This window comes from Equus asinus, chromosome 10, assembly GCF_041296235.1.
Source record: "Equus asinus isolate D_3611 breed Donkey chromosome 10, EquAss-T2T_v2, whole genome shotgun sequence".
Classification (NCBI taxonomy): domain Eukaryota; kingdom Metazoa; phylum Chordata; class Mammalia; order Perissodactyla; family Equidae; genus Equus; species Equus asinus.
In genome coordinates this window covers 19,300,458-19,318,083 of record NC_091799.1, presented here as the reverse complement: position 1 = coordinate 19,318,083, position 17,626 = coordinate 19,300,458, and the positions used below count along the sequence as shown (strand labels likewise).

The following is a 17,626-nucleotide window of genomic DNA, read 5'->3' as shown; positions in this document are numbered from 1 at the left end:
TAAAACTTCTTATCAAGACACATGGTGAAGAAAATGAAAGGGCAAAGCAGTCTGGGAGAAAATATGAACAGTACATATAGCTAGCAGAGGATTTGTATTCATAACACATAAATGTCCTACAAATCAATAATAAAAAGGCAAATAATGTAAGCAAAATTGAGTAAAATAAATGCTTCACAAAAGAAAATACATAAATGGTCAATACCTACATGAAAAGGTGATCAATCGCATTAGTCATAAGGAAGTGCAGATTAAAACGACAGTGAGCTACTACCACAGCCAATGGAACGGTGCAAGTTAAAAAGACTGACAATACTGAGTGTTGGCAAGGACGTGGAGCATCCAGAAAACTCTGACTTTGCTGAGAGAGCGTAAAATACTATAGCCTTTTGGAAAACAGTTTGCAAGTTACTTAAAAAGGTGAACATACACTTATCATTCTACTTAGCAATTTCACTCCTAAGGATTTACTCCAGAGAAATAAAAATTTATTTCTGCAAAAAGATTTGTATACAAATGTTCAAAGAAGCTATTATTTATTATAGCCAAACACTGGAATCAACCCAAACCATCAACAGATGAATGGATTAACCAACTACGATGCAAGCGACAGAGTATTATTTAGCAATAAAAATGGACAAACTGTTGATACAAATCACAGGAGTACCTGCTATATGATTTCATTGATACGAAGTTCAAGAACAAAGAAAACTAATTTGTGGCAAAAGAACTCAGAACAGTGATCACCTTTGGGAGTAGGGGCAGGGAGTCAACTGTAAAGGAGGAAGAAAAAGTTTCATGGTGTCCTGAAAGTGTTCTGTATCCTGATGGGGTGGGGATTTCATGGGTGAATATATTCACCAATATTCAAGGATTCTCCACTTAAGATCTGCACACCGTGTTGCAGGTAACTGCCTCCTCCCCCCTAAAGCTGGGAAACTTTCAGATTATTCACTCTAGCCTCTGGTTTTAGAGGGATCCCTGAGACCCAGAGAAGGCAAGGGACTGGCCTAAGGTCATACAGCAAGTTGGGGCAGGAGGAAGAGCTGGAACCCAGTACCCTCCCAATCCTCGCAGGTCCTCGACTTGGGAAAGAGAAGATGGAAAGAAGACAGAAAGAAGGGATGAGGCAAAAGAGGGAACCGCCCCGACCCCTACCCAGCACAGGTGTCCCCAAAGCTGCAGAGAGGACTCTGCAAGCTGGACTCAGGCAGCTTGGGACCTCCCCCTAGTATTAAGGAGAATAGAAGGTGACCGCAGGGTCCAGAGGTGGCCTAAGGGCTGCGGTGGCAACCCTCCCCCGGCCCCGGAGGATGCGCCTGCGCAGTGTGGACAGACGGGGAGGAGGTGCGAGTTGAGGGGGACGCGGGGGGGAGGGAAGCTGTGATGGGAGAGGCGGCCGAGCTGGAGCCTCGGCGGACCCGCTCGTCCCTAAATCACGCGGCCGCATGAATAATAAATAAGCACCGCTCGGATCCTTAATAGTAGTCGCATGTCTTATTAAACTAATATTTCACAAACTTTTATTCTCCCTGTGGTTGGAGGTCGGGAACAAAGCCCCCCTCTCTCACTGTGGCCTGCGGCGGGGCCTGGGGGTCGGAGGTGGCCGGGGTGGGGGTGGGGTCGGCAGCAGAGCTTAGCCCGCCCCCTCCCACCGGGCCTGGGGCGGGTACCCGGCCCTCCTTCGTTTGTTCATGCTTTCAGCACGTCGACTGGGTCCTCCTCTGTGCCAGGCCCTGCGCACCGGGACACGGAGATGGCTGGGACCCCGTTCTTGCGCCGAGGGGTCCCTGGGCACAGGAAGGGGGAGACAGCCCCCTAAACATACTGTTGTCCTTGGGGGTGGGCAGTGCGAAAGGGATGCACGAAGCGCTGAGCTGCTTGGAGGAGGGGACGAGCATCCCGGGCAGGCCGGAAGGCTTCATGGAAGGGGAGACCTTGTGTCTGGCGCTCTCTGCGTCCCTCAGGAGGAGCAAGGCCGAGCCCTTCCGGGTGGAAGGGAATGCAGGCGCTGGGAAGCCCCGGGGTCAGACGGACCTGGTGTAAACCCTGCCTCTGCCACCAACCATGTGGCCTTGGAGCTGTCTCCTCACTGTCCCTGGGTCCAGAAAGGACAAGGGATAAGCCCTGAGAGGAGCTCCCAGCTTGCTGTGCAGGAAACCAGGAGGGGCCCTGGAGACCAAGAGGACTGTCCAGGAACAGAAAGGACAGGGACCCTGGGGAGCCCACAGCCTAGGATGAGGGTCCAGTTGCATCCTTACTTTTCTCTCAGCCAAGAATTTGTTTTCCTTAAAGATCTGCCTTCAATCCTGGCCCCATCACTCGCCTATGAAAGCAGAGTCATAGACATGTGTCCACAGTCTCCAACAACTTGCAGGGTGTTGAGGCAACAGTGTGACGTTAAAAGCACATAGTGGGTGCCTAACCAATGTGTATTCCCATCAGGTCCCCCAAACCACGCCTTCTGGTGCATCCCCTCTACTTTCCCAGAGGCTCCGATGGATGGCCTCTGGGTACCAAACCCAGGATGTCCCACCCCCACTGCATCACCAGTCCAGCTCTCCCTCCTCGGGCCCCTCTGTTTCTTCCTCAGCTCCATCGCTGCATGCTTCTCACCTTCCCAGGGGACCACCGCCCACCTGATGCAGGCGTTGTGCTGAACACCAGGGCTCTGGGCTGGGTGGAGGTGTGGATCCCGGCCCTGTGAGCTCCTAGTCTTCCCAATCTTCAGGAGGAGGCAGCAACGAAGCCCAGCCTTGCCTACAGGAGGCGCAGGCAGTGCTGGGCGGGGGCTGGCCCTGCCGGCATCTCCTTCTCTCCAGCGCCTCCAACCACGAGCCCTGCTCTGCCGACCCCAACTCTCCATTTCCTGACCACGCTCCTGGGCATCAGACACCGTCTCCAAGGGCCCCCTGGACGTGACATCTCCCAGGTCCTTCTGCCTCCACAGGGTCAACACCGAGTTCCCCACCTGCCCCTCAGCCAAGCTGCTTCCCCCTATGCATGGCAGCATCACCCCTCCGTGGATGGGTCAGGCTGTGTGACTTCTCCTTCTCCACCCCAACCCACCCAGTCAGCTGAAATTCAGCCAGTGCTGCCTCTGAGCTGGCTCTGAGCCTCTGCTCTGCTTTCCACCTGCTCCCACTGCCCCTGCACTGACCTTTTGTCCCTGTCACCTGGACTATGTCCCCAGACTCTTCACAGGTCTTCCTGCTTCCACTCTCCCCAACCCCATTCATCTTACATCCACTGTCAGATTAATCTGCCGACCACTCAGGTATAACCTCAGAAGGCTCCGTGGCTCTCCACTGCCCACAGAATAAAACTTGGGCTCAGTAACCTGACATCCAATGCCCTCACCACCTAACGGCTGGTCCTGATCCATTATTCCAAACATGGTTCCCTCTACACACCCCCCAAGATGCGTGCACACACACACACACACACACACACACTGGTCCAGTCACCCATCCTCAGCTATGTCCATTGGATATAACTTTTCCTTTTTTTTTTGGGTGAGGAAGATTCACTCTGAGCTAACATCCATTGCCAATCTTCCTCTTTTTTTTTTTTTTTGCTTGAGGAAGATTAGCCCTGAACTAACATCTGTGCTAATCTTCCTCCACTTTATATGTGGGATGCCTCCACTACATGGCTGATGAGTAGAGTATGTCCACACCCAGGTCCGAACCCGGGAACCCCCAGCCGCTGAAGCAGAGCATGCTGAACTTAACCACTACGCCCCGGGCCAGCCCCCAGAATGTAACTTTTTTAAGGCAGAAGAAGGAGGAATTAGATGGGTACAGACCAAGAAACTGCATTTCTTGGAGTGAGCTATTTAACCTTTCTGAGCTTGTTCATCTATAAAATAGGAAAAAGAATAATTAGCTGCTATAATAATATCATTTGAGTCTCAATATCTCCATTAAGATTCTAGAATGGAATATAAAGCGATGATCTGTGAGCACCTAAGGGGAGGAAGTGTGTAAACCCAGGAAAGCGAGGGGTTTGCTAAGAAAAGGCCACATCCACCGGCTGTATTCTTGTCTACAGGATGGCTGGTCCAGTAGGCAGAGAAGTCAGGCTGAGAGGAGGCATCCAGATTCCTGGAAGGTGGGTGATGAGGTCTCTTGGGACATACTTGCCGAATAGATGGGGAAATGTTGAATGGACAAAGAGCCAAGCGAACAATAGGGCAGCCTGTGTCCTCACAAGGGGTCTCTAGTGGAGTGCCCCAGGGCTCACTCCTGTGCAGCTGTGGCCTCAGTCCCTTGTGCATGAAGGTAGAGATAGCTTTGCTGGTCCCTCAGGGCTGGGGGATGAGAGCTATGCTGGCTCCAGAGCCAGGGCAAAGAGAGACAAGTTCAGTCATGTCAGGACACGTGGACCAGGGAACCCATGGGGGCTCTTATATTTGGAAAAGACTAAACGGAGATAGTCCCAGGCTCCCAGTGTGAAGGGGTGGTGGGCAGGGGGAGGATGATAATAACACCAGTGGCCACTAAAGGGGCTTTGCCTCTGGGTGTTAAGCCCCTTACACACAGCTCTATTATACTGGAGGAGACTGGGGCCCCGACAGGTGAAAGGACCTGTGCACGGTCACTTGGTCAACGGGTGGCAGGGCCAGGACACCAGCCCAGGACACACTGCGTTAGCACCCGCTGCTCCCTGCTGCCTCCCGTTGGGGCAGCAGCCTCAATTGCCTGTAACCTGGGGGTTTTCATGCTTTTTACTGCACGAAACGAATAGCAGAGGAGACGGAAGGCGAGAGGAGTCACCCCCTCAACCCTGGGGCAGCCACTGACGCCTCTCCAAGAACCCTCAGGGCCTGGGGAGCAGCTTCTGAACGCTGTGCAACGAGGGTGAAGGGAACCATCCAGCCCCATCTGACTGCTCAGCACAGCAGGTCCCTGCCTCTGCCCCTGGAGACCCTCCTGGCTGGAGCTGCCCAGGAGAGCCGCCAGCACCGGGAGGGGACCTGCTGGCCAGCCCAGGAGGAATAGGTGGAGCAGCTGAGATTGGTTGCACCTGATGATCAGCAAGTAGGGTGAGGGGTGGGGTGCTGTGAATAGCTCCCAGTTGTTGACTGCAAACCTCTGCAGGGCTGAACTGGGGTGGGCGAGGGGCGGGGGGAGTGGGGCAGCATGAGAAGGCTGATTTTGAAGAAGGACCATCTCAGAGTTCCCCAAGGATGGTAATGAGCTCCCCATCCCTGAAGGTGGCCAAATTAAAGCTGGGTAACTGGCGGGGAGATATAGAGGGAATCCAGGTGTTAGAGGATGGACCGGGCCTTCAAGGGTCCCTCTCCCCTTGAAATTTGCAATGCTTTTGCATCAGCTGTGCTGCCATCTGGACTATGCTTCCTTCTCATTCCACCTCAAGGCCCAAATCAAACCCTGCTTCTCGCGGGGAGTCTCCCCAAAGCTGCCAGTCAGGCTGCATCTCGTTTCTCCTGGCTCGTTCATTGTAAACTAGATGGTCTATTAAATGCAAGAGAATCGAATCCAATGAATTGCATGAAATCGACTAGAGCCAGGACAACATGCTTTGAGAGCACCCACATGCACCAGGCACCGGTCCCCAAGGGCACAGGTGTTGACTTGTTTAATCCTCTCGACCGCCGTTGGCATAGGTATGTTGGCCTCACGTTCCGGATCGGGGCACGAGGCACCGGGAGTGAAGTGACCCGGCCCAGAGTCATGCAGCTGTGGCCAGGGGCAGAGCCGAGATTTGAAGCCACTAGGGGGGCTGGCTCTGGAGCCACGCTCTGAATCACTGCTCGGGGCTGCTGGAACGATGAAATGAGAACACAGAGCAGAGCCAGCACACAGTAGGCACTCAGCACGGCTGGCCTGTTGTGCGGCGGCCGCGTGTCTCTCTGTCTCTGTCCCTGTGTCTCCCCATCCCTGTCCCTGCCCTTCCCAGCTCTGTTGCTCTCCATCTCTCAGTCTCTCGGGCTTTGTCTTCCTCCGTCTCTCCCTGCCGTGTCTCTGTCCTCACGTCTGCCTTCCCCTCCTCTGCCCAATCTCTCGCTCTGTGTCCCTGTGCTTGTCTGTCATTCTGTCCTTCCCTCTGTGAATTGCTGCCCTTCCCACCAGCCCCGCCGCACGGCCCCCACTGCCTCGTGTCTCCCCTCTCCCTGTCTCCCCGGCGCCTCGCACCACCAGCACGTCCTTTGTCTTTATGGCCGGCCCGGGTCTCTCTCCCTCTCTCCTTCCATTTATGAGCCTGTATGCTAGTGGACAGGGCAGCGGGCTGGAGGCCACTCACTAGTGACCTGTCTCTACGATCACCTCATTATTTATCACCAGGGACACCAGTGTTTCCATAAATTACCCCGACCCGGGGCCGCCTGCGCCGGAATCAATAGTCGCCTCTCGCCTGATACCCAATTATTAATAACCATGGGGGAAGGGTGGCCAGACGTGGCCAGACGTGGCACTCTGGGCCCTCGCCTGGCAGAGGAGGGGAGGGCTGGAAGGAGCTGGCACTGTACTGAGAAATGCCTGCGCAGGGCAAGAGGTGGGGCCTGGAGGAGGAACCAGGGTGCCCACATTCTCTCCAGGCAGAGACACGCTTCCACCCTGAGGTCAGAGCGGACACGCAGAGCCCCATCTCCAGGCGCCTCCAGTCTGAGGACAGAGACACGCCATGGAATCTGCTGCTTTGGGACCCACCGGGGACCCTGGAGATGAGGTGCAGCTTCCCCAGGGAGGGGAGCTGTGGCAGGAAGGCGTCTGCCCGGCTGCAGGCAGACCGGAGGCTGCCAGAGGCAGGGTGCTGGGGAGGGCATCTGGTTCCATCAGGGCAACGGGGTCAGGAGGTGACTGGAGCCCTGCACGTCCATCTGAGTCAACATCTGAGCCGCAGGAGCTGGCGTTTGGAGGAGGAGGCACCAGAGAGAAAGCTGTCAGCGCAGGGCAGGGGGGTGGGGGCACAGGGCACTTAGAGGGGGAGCCCACCTGGTGGAGCCTGAGGCTGGGGTTGAGGGGTTGGAATCAGAGCAGCTGTCCATGCAGGCGTTGGGGTGAGGGGGGCCAGGAGGGGGAGGCCGAGCCCCAGAAGTCCCCCACCTTGGGGTAACCAGGCACCCAGACACACACCTCCCTCAACCACTGGCTCTCTCTTTGTTGCACCCAGAGGCCCAGTTGGAAGCACACACACACAGACACACACACACACACCCCTCTCAGATCAACACAGCTACAAAGCAAAGACAGACACACTAAGAAACAGAAGTGCAAGGAGGCAGAAAGAGACCATACATAGCCAGAAACACACCTTCTTAGGCACAAAGACACACACACACACACACACAGACGTACAGAGCCAGAGATCCATCAGTAAACACAGATGCATGGGAGCACACAAACACACCCACACACAGAAATCCTAACATGTTTGTTTGTACCTATGCATGCAGATCCCCCCAGACATTCCCCCCACATGCTGACACACATGCACACTCGCAGCCCGTCCTGCACACACACCCTTTGTGCACACAGTGTGCGCATGCAGCGACGCCACCTCTAAGGGCATCTTGCGGGAGCCAGGCTGACGCTTCGGCTCCTCTGAAGCCCAGTTGGTGCCAACACTGCCACCATGTGGCTGCAGGGACACGGCGTGCAGGCCGCAAGCCTGGAATGCCCGGCCAGTGAAGACGAGACCCGGGAGGGACGGCACGGAGGTCTTGCCCCGAAAAGCTGGGCCTTATCATCTAGATGAGCCCGGCTACCATTTTGGCCACTTCCCAGTGAACCAGACGCGATCATGGAGCACTGGGGTCAGATCGTGTGGCAGCTGGAGCCAGCTACAGTGGGCCAGCACTGTCCACTTAGCAGGGCCCGGTCCGCCTCTGTTGGCTTGTGCCTCTGCAGCATGGAGCTAGTGCCAAGTGGTAGGCAGACAGCCCCCAGGCTAGAGTAGACTGGGTGACCAGTTGCTCCAACTCTTCTGGAGGGACTGAGGTTCGATTCCAACCGGCAACTTCATTATTATTCATTCACCAAAATTTATTGAAATTCTATTCCATGTTCAGGTACCATGCTGGGGTGATACAATGGTGAGCATAGTATCAATCGTGAGCATTTCCTAAACATCAGGGGGCCCAACATTGAAGAGACAATACAATAAATATTTATTAGGTTGAACCACAGGGAATGGCCATTAGTGTAGGTCCAAAATGGTCAACTATTGGCAACTTCCTTTGATCTACCCTAATGATGATAAGTATATAAATGTTACAAAATAAGACAGAGGGGCTTAACCTGGGGAGGAGGAATGTCATGGAAGGCTTTCTTCAGAAGGTGAATCTAAGCTCAACTTGAAAGAATGAGGGGAGATTAACTAAAGGCAGTAGAAGAGCTGTGCAAAGGCCCTGAGGCAGGAGGGAACTTGTATATTGTGCAAACCAAGAGCCTAGAGCTGAGAACTAAGAAGTGAGGGGTGTGAGTGAAGCTGGAGGGGTTTGGCGAACCAGGCTTTCCATGCAGGACCCCAAGCAAGCAATATTTAGGACTTTGGACTTTTTCCCAAGGGCCCTGGGGAGACACCACTGAAGAAGGTCATAAGCTGAGGAATGTCACAATTAGCTTGGTGCTTTGAAAAGCTCACTCTGGCTGCAGAGTGGAGAAGGACTTGGCAGTGGGGCAAGGAATGGCGGTGAGAGATGGCGGTGGGAGAGGTGGGCAGAGTGGAGATTCTGGTCCAGTCACTCTCTGAGTCCAAGTTTTGTCCTCTGTAAGGCGGGGCTGTATTTCCACCTTGCAAGAAGGATGAAATAAGAAAACGAATACAAAGCACTTGGAAGGTGCTTGGCACATAAATGGCAGCCGTGACTCCTCTTCTTGTTATTAGAGACCCAAAGGATCGCCCGCTGCAGTTTCCAGTGGTCTGTACCACTTGAGGCCAAGCTCACTGATGGAGCCCAGAGCCCACTGAGGCACAGAAGGTCTTGCTTTGGTTCTCAGAGGCCCTGGAGCACTCAGGTGCCCCCCCCAGCTTATACTGTAGATCTCCCCAGGGGTGGGCTCCCTCGGGTGAGTGGTGCCTGCGAGGACCGCATCCAGGCCTTCCATCTCCTAGATGCTGCCCGGAGCCAGAGCAGACACTCAGCCACACCGGCTTGCCAAGGAGGCGTCATGATCTCCCTTGTTCAGATGGGGAAACTGAGGCTCCAGGAGGTTAAGTCACACACTGAGTAGCTGTGCTGGGATTTGAAACGACAGCTGACCCTCAAAACCATGCTTGTTATTTTTTTTTAATCTCATTGCAGAAAGTCGACTTAATCACATGTCAGTTCCAGGCAAAGTCTTCAGGGGAGGTCTGTCTCCTGACTATTAAGAAACGGATATGCATCGACTGAGCCCCGTTGTGCACCAGGCTCGGTGACAGGACCCCATGCCGGAGGACCCACAGGCAGTTCAGCGACAGTTCTGGAGCACGTGGGCTGGTGGCAGCTAACTCCTGGGCAGAGGGCTTCCACTCTCCCTCCCACACTGATCAGAGGAATTTATCTTCAGGAAAATCGGAACGAGGATCTATAAATGTGTTTGGATCAAAATGATAATCAAAAATTCATGGCCTTCAGCGAGGAATAAGTGTGTTATCATATATCAGTTTAATGGAATACTATGCAGCCATTAAAATCGATGGTGTGGCTATTAATTCATTGATGCGGAAAGATGGCCAAGCTTTGTTGTTCAGATTTTTAAAAAGTAGGCTATAAAATAGCGTTCATAAAGATTCCCATTTTGAAAATCATAGATAAATGCTTATATCATATTTCCTTGATTCTAAGATGTAGACATTTTTCACACTTGAACATTTCTGAAATCCAGATGTGCATTGCAATTAATATATGTTTAAATGCAGTAATTCTTTTCTCCCTAAAAACTGTGTAATTAAATCAATGATGCCTCCTGCAATCAGTGTTGTCTTTGAATCAAGAAAAAATAAACACACACATACACATATACACATCTGAAAAATTCCAGAAAGATGTAAACTAAAATCTTAAAAGTCATTAATTCTGGGTGATTTTCAGTTTCTTTTGAAACCTTTCTGTACTGTCTGAATTGTGTAAACTGAGCACAACTTATTTTTGTAATCAGGAAAAAAACCCATGTTTCTATATTAGAAGACAAAAAGGAGCAGCTCAAAAAAGCAAAAGCTTCTCATACACCGCAGATCAGAATAAGTGGTACCCAGGGCCCCCAGCCCAAGTTGTAGGAAGTCCAAGGAAGGCGGGGGGAACAGGGATGCTCCACGGCTGGGTGGTGCCGGAGCTGGGCCTCCTAAGACAGGGAGGGTTTGGGCAGATGGAGAACAGGGTTGGGCAGGGCAGGCAGAGGAGATAGCCTCAGAGGAGGCCTGGGGATCCACAGCTGCCCCCGGGGCTGGAGGGAGGTGGTGTGATCGAGGCCACTCAGATGACAGAGGTGGTGATAGTGGTAGTAGTTAGAATAACTCAGCAACCATTTATTGAGTGCTTAGTCTGTGTGACGTACTGTTCTAAGTATTTCTTTCTTCCTTTTTTTTTTTTTGGTGAGGAAGATTGGCCCTGAGCTAACAGCTGTGCCAACCGTTCTCTATTTTGTATGTGGAACACCACCACAGCATGGCTTGATGAGCAGTGTGTAGGTCTTTGCCCAGGATCCAAACCTGCAAACCCTGGGCCACAGAAGTGGAATGCATGAACTCAACTACTACGCCACTGGGCTGACCCCCTGAATATTTCTTCCGTATTTACTTCTTGTTATGGGCTGAACTGTATTCCACCCAGGTTTGTATGTTGAAGTCCTCGTCCTCTGTATCTCAGAGTGTGACTGTATTTGCAGATCGGGTCTTTAAGGAGGTAATGAAGTTAAAATTCGGTCTCTAGGGTGGGCCCTAATCCAGTATGGCCGGTGTCCTTAGGAGAAGAGGAGATCAGGACACAGAGGTGCAGAGGGACAGCCACATGAAGACATACAGAGAGAAGATGGCCACCTATGGCCAAGGAGAGACGTCTCAGAAGGAACCCACTCTCCCGACACCTTGATCTCAGCCTTTCCAGCCTCCGGAATTAAGAGAGAATAAATTTCTGTTGTTTAAGTCACCCCATCTGTGGTGTTTTGTTATGGCGGTCCTCGCAAACCAAGACACTCATCTACCCTGTAACAACCCTACGGGGGTAGGGGCTCCAGTTAAAACTTAGTACCTAAAATAACGGTTATTTATTTTGCTTTAGGGCGTGGCAGGGTCAGCTCAGCGCCACCCATCACTGGCCCGGGCAGACGGCTCTCAGGACGGCTTACACATGTGCCTGGCCAGGTGGTGCCAACTGCCAACCAGAAGACCTACCACAGCCTCTCCACGTGGCTGCTTGGCTTCCTCACAGCATGGCGGCCGGATTCCGAGAGTGAGCACCCCAAGAGAACAAGATGGAAACACAAGGCATCTTGATGAACGTAGCCCCAGGAGTCCTGTAGCGTCACTTTTGCCATATCTATCAAGGCAGTGACAAAGTGCCACCCAAGTTCAAGGGGAGGGAACATCATCCCCACCATCCCCAGGGAAGAGTCAATGGCTCTTATAAGAAGAGCTTGTGGGATGGGATGTATATCGTGGCTGACATCTTTGGAAAACGCAGTCTGCCGTAGTAGGTACTAATATGATCCCCATTCTACAGCTGGGAAAATACAAAGAAAGAATTTAAGTGACAGGCTAAGATCCAGCTTGTGAGTGGTGGCCTTGGGTAGGTTGGTGCTGGATCATGAAAGGCCTTGAATGCCAAGTTGAAGCTTTAGGTTTCAAGTGGGTAGGCAGTGAGGAGCCGCTATGGTTTTTGAAGCAGAGTGTGACATGATTAGATCTGTGTTTAAAGAAAATCACCCTGGCTGCAGAATAGAAAGAAGGAAGGAGGAGAGCCTGAAGGAGGTGAGGAGGCTGAGGCCACAGGCTTGTGGAGAGTGGACGGCCCAGCCCAGGGCAGTGCTTGGTGGATGGAGGGAAGGGCCCAGCTGCTGCTCCTCGGCACACGGGCCTCTGAGAGGTGAATAGCGCCCATCCCACCCCTCCTCGGACCAGCGGGGCTCCGTACTCCCTGGGTTCCTCCAAGATCCACTGCCTCACAAGATACGTTGCCGGAGCTCTGCCAGCCCCTCCACCTCCAGGGCATCTGGCTGGGGCCCTGCCAGCCCCTCTCACTGGCTCTCACCACCTGCTGGGTTTTTTTGGGGGGGGGTGGGTGGGGGGCGGGGTTTGAGGAAGATTAGCCCTGAGCTAACTGCTGCCAATCCTCCTCTTTTTGCTGATGAAGACTAGCCCTGAGCTAACATCCGTGCCCATCTTCCTCTACTTTATACGTGGGACGCCTGCCACAGGATGGCTTGCCGACCGGTGCCATGTCTGCATCCCAACCGGCCAACCCCGGGGGCCGCCAAAGCCGAAAGTGCGCACTTAACCGCTGTGCCACCAGGCGGCCCCCACCTGCTAGTTTGACCTGACTGAGCACAGTGGTTCCTCAGTGTTTGCTCAATGAACAAATGAATGAGTGAATGAATGAATGAATGGGAGATAAGCTACAAAAGGAAACATGTTGATAAACTGAGGGAGAAAAAAGGAAAATATATCTTAAACATAAAACTGCACAGAATTGCAGATCTGGGGTTTCTAACTGGAAACTCTAGCGGGACTAGGGGGCCAGGAGTTTGAGAGGCCTCCAGAAGTGGGCGGAGTAGGAAAAAAAAAAAAAACCCAAAAAGCCAAACCTGAGCAGAGACGCGGCTGAATTCTGATTGGATGCAGTGGGTGTCAATCACAGTTGCTCCATTCCCCGAGCTGACCAGCTCGGAGTTAAGACATCAGAAGCCTCCCGGGTTCGAATCCCTCCCTCCTCCACGACTGAATCCCGCGAGATCTCGAGCACGTTAGTTCATCCGCAGACTCAGTTTTCTCAGCTGCAAAGTGGACTCGGCGGAAGGAGCGCCAGCACCGGGTCCAGCTGGCAGCGGGGCTCGGTAAGTGAATGCCCCTCACGTGGAGTTTGGGCCTGGGACCCGCGCCCGCCGAGCCCCTGGCGGGATGTGTGTTTGGAGTAATGATCTGCTCACATTTCCTCCTCCCCCGACCCCCAGCTCCTTAAGGGCAGGGACTGTGTCCCAGAGCCCAGCCAGGGCCTGGATGGAGGAGGGCTGGGGAAGGGCCGGGGAATTAGCTGCTGCGAACTGTTAAGGTTCCCCGTGGGGCCGTCCACAAAGCGAGGGCGGGGAGTGCATGGGGCAGAAGGGCAGCCACCATCTTATGCGGCCTGCCTCGTCTGCAGACCCTTCTGGATGCCAGCCAGGAGTCCCGGGGCACGGGGACCACGCTGCAGACCCAGCCAGGCCCACGGGGACGGGTCACGGGTGAATGAGGGACGCCCGGCAGCCAGGACCCGGAGAGGAGGCAGGGAGGGGACGTCTGAGTTGACAGAACGCTTACAGTGTGTCAGGAGCCAGGCTAAGGCCTTCCGAGGAGGATGTCATCTCCTGGGCCCTGTGTTACAGATGGGGAAACGGAGACTCCAAAACCTCACAGCCCTCAGTGCTTTGAACCCAGGCCTGTCTGATTCCACAGCTGTGCTCTTTATCCTCCATACTCTGCCTCTGGAGAGACCTGGAAGAGGGAAACGCTGCCATGTTGGCGAGGTGGTCTCCAGCAGTGGCATCGTGGGGTGGGGGAAAGGCGGGGTGCCCTCACCACATTCCTGCACCGTGGGGCCTCTGCTTGGGCTCCTCCTGAGTGGATCCCCATAACTTTCCCCTGAACCTCCAGGACTGTTCCTCCTGATTCCCCTCTCAGACCAGTGTAGATTGAGGGGGAAGCAAAGAAAAAGGAGATTTCTCTCCCGTGTGTGGGAGAGGCTGGGGCAGCCAGCAGTGGTTGTGGGAAGCGGGTACCCTGAAGGATGGGGCCAGTGGGGAGACCCTTGCAGAACAAACACAAGTGAGAAGGGACCACAGGACAGGCTGCTGCCTCCTAGATACCCCACCTTCTCCCTGGGGCCAGATTCACCTTTGGATTCCAGGGCCCACACTTCTGTGGCCCGGCACTACCCGGAATGAAGTTCCCATATTCCCAAGAGTTCCCTGGGCCCTGGGCTGGATTGCGCTTCAAGCTGAATTCATCCCCATCTTTAGCCTCGTGTGATCTTCACCTACCTGGCATCCCGGCTGGTCACACCATAGTCCCTCGACCATCCTGCTCAGAGCAGGAAGTTCATCCAGTGCCAGCACTGGGCACCAGAATTGGCCGCAGTGCCTTAAGGCCATCAGCAGCCCTGCAGGCCCCTAGCCTTGCCCACACCCTCTCCAGCTGGCTCAGCTCAAGGCCAGGCTCTTACAGCCCTTTGGACACTGGTTCGATCAGCTCCCCGTCCAGCGGACTGGCCGACAGCCAGGCCAGGTCCTGAACGATGCCCCCTTTTTCAAAGCCCCCGAGCCCCGCCTTCTTCCAAGCCTGCCTCCCCCCATTTCTGTTGGATTTGACATTCGCCCTGCGGCCCAGACTCCCAGGACCCCCCACAGCCCTGCCTGGGGACCCTGCCCGGGTTCCAGCTGGCTGGCGAGCCCAGCCAAGCATCACAGCTCCCGCGACATCCCTGAGTGACAGGAAACAACTCGCTCCTTCCAAGAGGCGAAGCTCTGACAAACACTCACTAGGAAATAATAAAGTGGCAAAATAATTCTGCATCGGACACACTTACCAGAGCAGAAAGCGTCTGTGGAGGAGACAACATCTTGTACCATCTATCTTCCTTAAATCCCCACGCTGTGACAAAGTGGAGGGCAAAATCATGATGAATGATCGGACACATTTAGCCAGTACCTGGGCTCTGTAACGAGCGCGGCCCAGGGAAGGGGTCTAATGAAGATCTGTGCCCCCCGCCCCAAACCGGGCCTCGTCGGAAACAAGTCTTTATTACGAAATTGGTGCCTGGTTTTCATACCGCGAAGGCTGGAGGCGCGAGGTGTGACATGAATTAACGCCGGCACCTGCAGGGTCAGCCCAGCCCTTGCTGGCGCTACGGAGACAAACGGGTTCGGCTCCCGCCACCATCCTGCGTCTGGTTGACAAGGCGCCAGTCGCCTTCCGATTGTGCCGGAACACGGCTCGGTTTGTTCCTACCCGGCCTGCCATCATTTATTCTGCTGCCTCATTTGAATATGATGAATACTGTAGTCCTTTATTTGTTCACAACAACCAAATAATTGTAGATCCGTGGGCTTCGGGGCAATTAATCACATTTTTCCCTCCACCAATCCACTATAAACATGACATTGAACAATAAAGTACATTAACCTCTGCTTTGCACAAAACTTTGCTTATTTAAACACTGCAAGGTTATTTTTTTTCCTTCTTGCCAGGCCCCTGCCACAAGGGACGGGGGCGAGGAGAGAAGGCCCACCCCATACCAGCCAAGCCAGTCCGGCCCATTCTGGCCCCCAGCTCAGCCATGTTTGGGGCATGGAGCGAGCAGGTGCGGCTGCAGGTATCGGAGTGGGCCTTTCCAGGGCAGGGCTTGCAGCCGTGAGCATGTGTGTGTATGCATGTCTGCACGCGTAGGTGCGCCTGCGTATGACTATGGGTGTGCTTGTGTGAATGTGTCTGTATTACATGTGTGTTCATATGCACGTCTGCTCTCAGAATAGAGGTTCTGAGGATAAGGTCTAAGTGTGTGTGTGTTTATGTTTTTGTATAGCTATGTATTGTGTGTATATGTGTGTGCATATATGTGTGTGTATAAGCATTCCTGTGGTGCACAACTGTGGCCATTTTTAAATATGGTTGCAGCTTCCTTCACATTCCGCCCATCAAGGGTCTGTGTCCTTCCCCTTGAATCTGGGTGGACTTGGGACTGCTTCGACTAAACGAGTGTGACAGAGGTGACACCTTGGGATTTGCAAGGCCAGTCCATGGGTATCTGCATTGTGTTTGTGTGTGTGACTTTTCATAGTAGCTATGTGTCTGAGGATTGTCTATATGTGCACATCCATGGAGGGGCCGTGCTGGGGAGGTCAGCCCTGCCAAAGGGCTTGTCTTGGGTGGGCAGGGGGAGGTGGGGTTCAGGTAGGCAGGGCTGCGCCAGAGAAGCCCATGGAAGCGGGACCCAAGGGCGGAGAAAGCTTATTCATGCAGGATCTCATGGAGAAGGAGGTACCAAAGGTGGTGGGCCTCCCCCGGGGGCCGAGCACCAGCTGCACAAGGTGGTACCCCGATGCCAATAACGTGGGTTTGGCCAAATGGATTTGGCATCTCCACAGGATGGAAAATGGGGTTGCCCTCAAAAATGGCATCTTCAAGAAACAGGTAATTATTTGGGAAAATTCTCCCCAAATAATGATAAATGTAAAAGGCAGTTCTTCACAAAGAGAAGCCATCAGATGCATATTCTGTCAACTCACAGCCACCAAATAGCTTGGCTTTAGGATCTGTGCCTGTCCCATACTGCCTTCCTTCCCTCTTGTCTGCGGCCATCCCTCTCCTCAAAAGAACCTTTTCCACCTGTCAATCCCCGTGGCCCTGATTGCAGCTGCCGTGTTTGGCACGGTGTCATTGCTGGAGCAGATTAATAAAGCCTCAAGTACATAGCCTGTGGCCATTGATTTGGTGAACACGTTCTTTTCTATTCCAATCAGAAAAAGGAATCTGAAACAGAACAACCACAGTTATTTGTGTTTTGTAGTTTTACCCAAGGGCTATACCAACTCTCCCATCCTCTGTCCCGAAGTAGTCCAAGGAGATCTGGACTCCTTGCGTTCCAGATTGCACAAAACATCAGATTGATCTGTTACATCAATGACATCATGCTGATACGGATGAACAAAAAATGGCAAGTTCACTGGAGGTTTGGGGAAGACACATACACACCAGAGGGGGTGTCCATATTTATAATTTGTGTAAACGGTATTGTGTAACATTACCATTCTCTTACTTATTTTTTTCAGTTGGCCCTATGTTTTTAAGATCTGTCTGTGTTATTGGTACATATGATACTTTGCTTCATAATAAGTGAGGACCAATCCAGATGGCTACCAGCTCTCCTCCAGCAAACGTCCTTGTAGATTTCCCATTGTGCACGTGTGTTGGAATTTCTTTGGGTCCTAGGGGGTGTGTGTGCTTAATTTGCATAAGTAGTTTGGGACCACTCTCCAAAAGGCTTTACCAATTTACACTCCCATCAGCCATGTGTGAAGGATCCTGTCTTCTTCATTTCTGCCATTAATTGGTATTACCCAGCTTTCTGGTTTTTTCCCAGTCTAAAGGTGTAAAGTGCTATCTCGTTCTGATTTGCATTTCTTTGACTACTAATGAGTTTGAGCATCACTTCATGTGCTTATTAGCTTTTGGGGTTTCCTTTCCTGTAAATTGCCTGTCACATCATTTGCCCATTTTTCTATTGGAGTTGATGTCCTCTTCTTGTTGCTTTACAGAGTTCCTTGTATATTCTAGACGTTAATCCCTTGTCAGTTTTAGACTTTGGGAAAAAGTCTCAGTCCTGTCGTCTGACTCTTAATTGGCCCGTGTTATTTTTTTATTATTAAACACTTCTTAATTTTGGTGTAATAAACTTGAACAAATTTGTGCGTTATGGTTTGTGCTT

General features: G+C 52.8%; 1 long non-coding RNA gene across 1 annotated transcript; it reads right to left on the bottom strand.

Annotated features, from left to right (window-relative positions):
* Positions 1-11,534: 11,534 nt before the first annotated feature.
* LOC139046339 (uncharacterized) lies at positions 11,535-15,172 on the bottom strand. The gene is made up of 4 exons (XR_011506227.1): positions 14,972-15,172; positions 14,729-14,793; positions 12,753-13,638; positions 11,535-11,671 (listed from the first exon to the last, which is right to left on the bottom strand). It is a non-coding gene; the product is annotated as an uncharacterized lncRNA (long non-coding RNA).
* Between the last annotated feature and the right edge of the window lie 2,454 nt (positions 15,173-17,626).